The sequence below is a fragment of the Odontomachus brunneus genome, unplaced genomic scaffold, assembly GCF_010583005.1.
Source record: "Odontomachus brunneus isolate Ranch 3 - 2012 unplaced genomic scaffold, Obru_v1 Obru_scaffold_055, whole genome shotgun sequence".
NCBI classification, from domain to species: Eukaryota; Metazoa; Arthropoda; class Insecta; order Hymenoptera; family Formicidae; genus Odontomachus; species Odontomachus brunneus.
Genome location: NW_022639505.1, coordinates 1175812 through 1181284, shown reverse-complemented (window position 1 = coordinate 1181284; position 5473 = coordinate 1175812).

Here is a 5473-nt window from a genome sequence, read left to right as displayed (position 1 = left end):
TTTTCTCGAGATTTTGCACCGTTTAAAAAAGCTTTCTCAATTTCATTAAGAATTAGAGTTAGAAAGTTTTCTAATTTGGTAAACGACCCGAGCAGAAATGTATCTAGTAGAGCAGATTTCAAGATTAGTAGCTAGATAGTAATGACTAGATAACTTTTCTAATCAGTCACGAGCTCGTGACTGGCTAAATATTCTTACTCAGTTTTTTGAATGTCAGGACTATCTAGTAACTATACCAATTACATAGATAGTGGCTAGATGAAAAAGATTACACAGTAACGAGATAGAAAGTCAGTAAATCCTGAATAGAAATTGGATATCAAAACTATCTTACACCAATTATAGTTACAAATTACTTTTTTGTATCTAGATAATTTTTCTGGTACAGCTACTAGGAGAAGTGAGCGTTACATTCCTGGCTAGTAATGATCTAAGACCCAACTTTTCTGTGTCATTACTAAACAATCACTAGATTCAATTCCTGCTCGGGGACAAGCTGTGCGAGCACAGACCCACCCGTTAGTACATCGTTGCCGTTTCCTTGGATCAATAGTCATGGTATACGCATTTTTAGAAACGAGATGTGTCTGAGAATGTTTAATAACTCTCGATCTAATAAATATTAATCCATGACGCCGTCTGTATTAGATATTAGTACCGCCAAAAAGCAGCGAGTGGCTGAGGAACTACCAACCGTCCGTTGGTAGTTCCGTTTTCTTGCGAAGTTGTCGCAATTAGTAAAACAAAATGAAAGGTAGTCAGATAATATAAAATTAATTTAATAAATAGAGAACGGAATACATTTAATAAATATTAAAAAGTTAATAAAATTCTAACTGAAGGACACAGAATTTCTGTGCTGCTTATGACTGAAATTTAGTACTAAGAACCAGAGATTCCGTTTCCTTCAACCAGAACTCATTGGCTCGCACATCAAACCTCACGTTAATACAACCAAATTTATTTTCTCCGTGCGAATTTGTGCATAATGTTAAAAAGAGATTTTGTTTACGTGTACTTAGGTAAGGAAATTGCCAGTTATTATACTAAAACAGTTTGTCCTGATGAGTACTCTTTTGAACATCTAATAAAATTATTAATATCTTATTACGAAGTTTATCTTGCTTAGCAGTGATAAGAAGGTAATTTGGTATTCATGAAGGGAAAGAAAAACTTATCTAAAATTAAGGTCCACTCACATACACACACACATTCGTACACGCCAATAGAGGGTAGCTAGAAGATTCCTTGCACACAAAACTACACGCACACGCACACGCACACACACACACACACACACACACACACACACACACACATACACACACATACTATCAGAACGGTGACCTTCCTGCTTAAATGCACCCCGTACTTCGCGGTGGACGACAAACTTAGGACAAACGATCGAGATTAATAGAACGAGGCTAGGGCCCCGTCTGCGATACTATCGATCCACGCCGGCACGGCGAACGAGATACACGGGGCGACTCCCTGCGGGATCGTAAATCCACGTCGAAGATTTACTTACTTAGCAGAGTCGCCGACACCGCTGCTGCGGCGACGACGACGACGGCGAGGACGACGAGGAATCTGGTTTCCTTTATAGGCGCACAAACAAGCCACTGGTGAACTCACTTTTTACGTCCACCCGATACATAATACTTTGCATGGCATCTTTACTCAAAACGACATCAATCTCGACAGTTGAATTCCAATTTTTTCCGGAGCTCTCTCTCTCTCTCTCTCTCTCTCTCTCTCTCTCTCTCTCTCTCTCCCCCTCTCTCTCTCTCTCTCCCACTCCCATCTATTTCCCCTCTCTCCCTCATTTTCACACTCTTTTCCTCTCTCTCTCTCTGTCTCTCTTATTTCTGAATTGTTAATTGAGGTTCTTTAGAGAGATATATTAAAGAATTATTTAATTTATGAATATAATCCTTATTTAATTTATGAAAATTGAAGTATTAAAATGCAATATTATATGAACTTATATTTCCAACAAAAGAAGCGATATCAGAAAGTTAAGCAAAAAGTGCCAACAATTTCTGCAAAAATTTAAAATGCACACTAAGGCCAATATTCATCGTTTGATAAATATGATCTTAAGTTTGTAAACCTCTGATTGTAATATTTATTTTATACAACAAGAAATATCGACAGTTGGATTATAGATAATGAATCTAAAATTATTATTTTCTCAGTAAAAATTCGTAAATATTTACAAGTACGAATACGACTTAAGTTTCACAAATGTTGCGACTTGTTTCTGTAGTAATGCATTTCTTAGGATGAGACTTTCACTTTGAATCCATCAAGGAAATCTAAGTTTATATAATATTTCATTTTAATACCTCAATTTTATTTATGAATATTAAACAATATTCATAAATTAAATAATTCTTTAATATGTCTCTCTAAAGAAGTCTTTCTCAATTAACAATTCAGAAATAAGATTTTCCTTTAAGTTTCAAGAAAACGGTAATTACTAATCATTTTTCACTTACTAAAATCTAATATAACTTCCTTTAACCTTGTTCCTTGTTATTGTAGTACATTCAAATCTCTCTCTTTCTCTCTCTCTCTTCTTTCTCTATTGTTCGAATACGAGCAAATTAAGTAAAAAATATTATGCACGTTACATACTTTCACAAGTATGCTCAATATATAACATAACAATATAACAATAAGTGATATATAAATAAGTATATAATATAACAATAAATTACTCAGCAAACACACAAAGTAACAGTGACATAACTGTTTGTTATAATTTCCCATTCACAATGTAACTGTTACATAACACACATGTTATATTACATTCACATTGTTGAGTGGGAACTTATAATTAATAGTTATGTAATTGTTACTTGGTGTTTGCTGGGTATGTACCGCTAAAAATTATAAAATATTAATTCAGCTCCACCCGAATAGCGATTTTAATCACGACATTATAATCGTATAAATGTATTCCTCTTAGATTTTAATATTATTATGAACCAGACATGACAACGAGTAGAAAAAAACAAGTCGACCCGCCACGGAGTTAGAACTAAAAGAATAAATTTTTCATGGGCTTTCGGCCAAAATAGGCATTGTAGTAAAATAACACTTATGCGCGTAAAATTATGCATATAAGCTGTGGTTTCATTTGTGACTACACTCAGTTGTGACACTGGCAGTGAACTAAGAAGGTTTTGACGCTATTTTCTAGACTCTAGACAATTAGTATATTATTAATAAAGCATCTCAAAATAATAAAATAATAAAAAATAATTTTACAACGATATGAGACAAAATTCATAAATGTTACAATATGTAATCGTTTATTCACTTTAAATGTAATAAAATAAAAGTTGTAAGACACTTGGTGTCGATACCAATTGTAAGAAAAAAATATACATAAAAAATATGTACTGCATAAAATGCAGTCGTATTGTGTTTGATGAATGATCAACATAATTTAACTTGAATTGAAAATGTATAAATGTTACGTTAAAATGAATAAAAAAACAGAAATAAATATAAAAGTTACATAATAAGGTTGTTTCAAATCGGTTATGTAACTTTTTTCTACGAGCGGAAACGTAAAAAGTGGAACGTTTCATGTTTACATTGTTCGAAAAGTTACATGATCGCTAAAGTCGTGAAGTTCACGTAAAACTTTTTACTTCTCACGAGTTCATGCTAGGGAAAAAGATACATGATCGATGTCCTGGTGCTAAACTTATGCTAACTTATCATGTATGTGATATTGGCATGTTTCCACTCGTATATATGTCGCGAATTTCTCATCCAAAGGTCCAAGTTTCTTTTCAATTTGACGATAAGTTCATGTGATACTTCACTAAAATAAATTTAAATATTCACTAAAATATATTGAAATGTTTATTTTATTATTATAATAACATTTTAAACTCCTATCTTATATACAAATATACTGAATTAGAGGAAATTTGTGATATTTTAAGGATTCTATATTTGAACAACACAAATTTACAATAAAATATTTCGGAAAATAAAAATTGTTGAAATTTCTGTCATGCATTGTTAGGTGGATTGTCTCTTATATCGTGTACATATTGTAAATTTATCTTTTATTTGATCAAACTTTAAAACACTTCCTTAACCTCTTCATTGTGGAGAGCAAAATGGGCCAAAAATGTGCAGGGCGTTCTATAAGATGCATTTTCTATAAGAAAATTTTGCATATAACTATTTTTGACATTGTTGAATACGAATCTGAGGTTGAGATTAGAAAATTCAAAATGGCAGATCCAAAATGATGACAAAAATATGTTAAAAAATTCAATAAATTGATGAATTTCTGTACAGCTCGGTAGGGAGCTTTCTGGGTTGTTGAAAATAAATTAGGAGTCAAAATTAGAAAACTAAAAATGGAGAATTCAATATAATGGATCAAAATGTCAAAAACTTTAAATAATTGGTGGATTTCTCTAATATTCAGTATATTGCAGGGTTTTTAGATTCTCAAATATGCACCAGCTAAATGCGGGAGTAAAAATATTATTTCGATTATTTCGCTATTTTAAATTGAACGAAACGATATAAAATAGCATCATAATAAAATTGTCAAGAGCTTATTATCTACAATTAAGTGCCTATTGTCAATTTCAAGAAGGTCTTCAAAATGGCTCTACCATAAAAAACTTTTAAATTTTGACCTCAAATTTATATTCAGCGATCCTTAAAATCCCTTAGTGCCAAGTTTTGTGCAGATCCGCTAATTTATTTAACTGTTATTGAATTTTTTGTCAATACGTTTATAGACGTATTCCACAGTTTGAGTCCACCTAGTCGAGTACGTTTATAGACGTACTCCACAGTGGAGGGGTTAAGAAGTTCAGTTACATCTTAAAAATCTATCAGGAATAAAATAAACAACCTTTGAGAGTTCAGGCACAGGTGTTATAGTGCGATATCAATCTAAGTATTAGTGAAAGTCCTCAGTACGGTGAGGAGTTTATTAATTCGACATACAAAAAATCACCAGACGCATTTCGGTCGTATTCTCAGACCCTCTTTATTTTATTTATTTGCGTATCCTCCGACTTCTGTCTGCGATTATTATTTTACCTTGTCTTACTTTTTTTTTTGTCGACAACTGACCCATGTATTATTTCTTTTGTGACAATTTTTTAATTTTTTCACCACTGAAGAGTCTGAGAATAAGACCAAAACGCGTTTGGTGACTTTTTGTATGTCGAATTAATAAATTGCCTCCTCACTGTATTGAGGACTTTCACTAATACTTAGGTTAGTTGATGTCGCACTATAACAACTGTGCCTCAAATACAGATCTGTATTTTATTTCTGATTTGTTTCAAAAGAGTTTTTTCTTGTTTTAATTTAAAAATCTAATCTAATCCTGTGATTTTTTTTCTTGTGATTGTTCAAGCGTGCGTAACGAAACAAGCGAATGGTAATTAATGAGAAGAAATATATAAAGTCTCTCTCG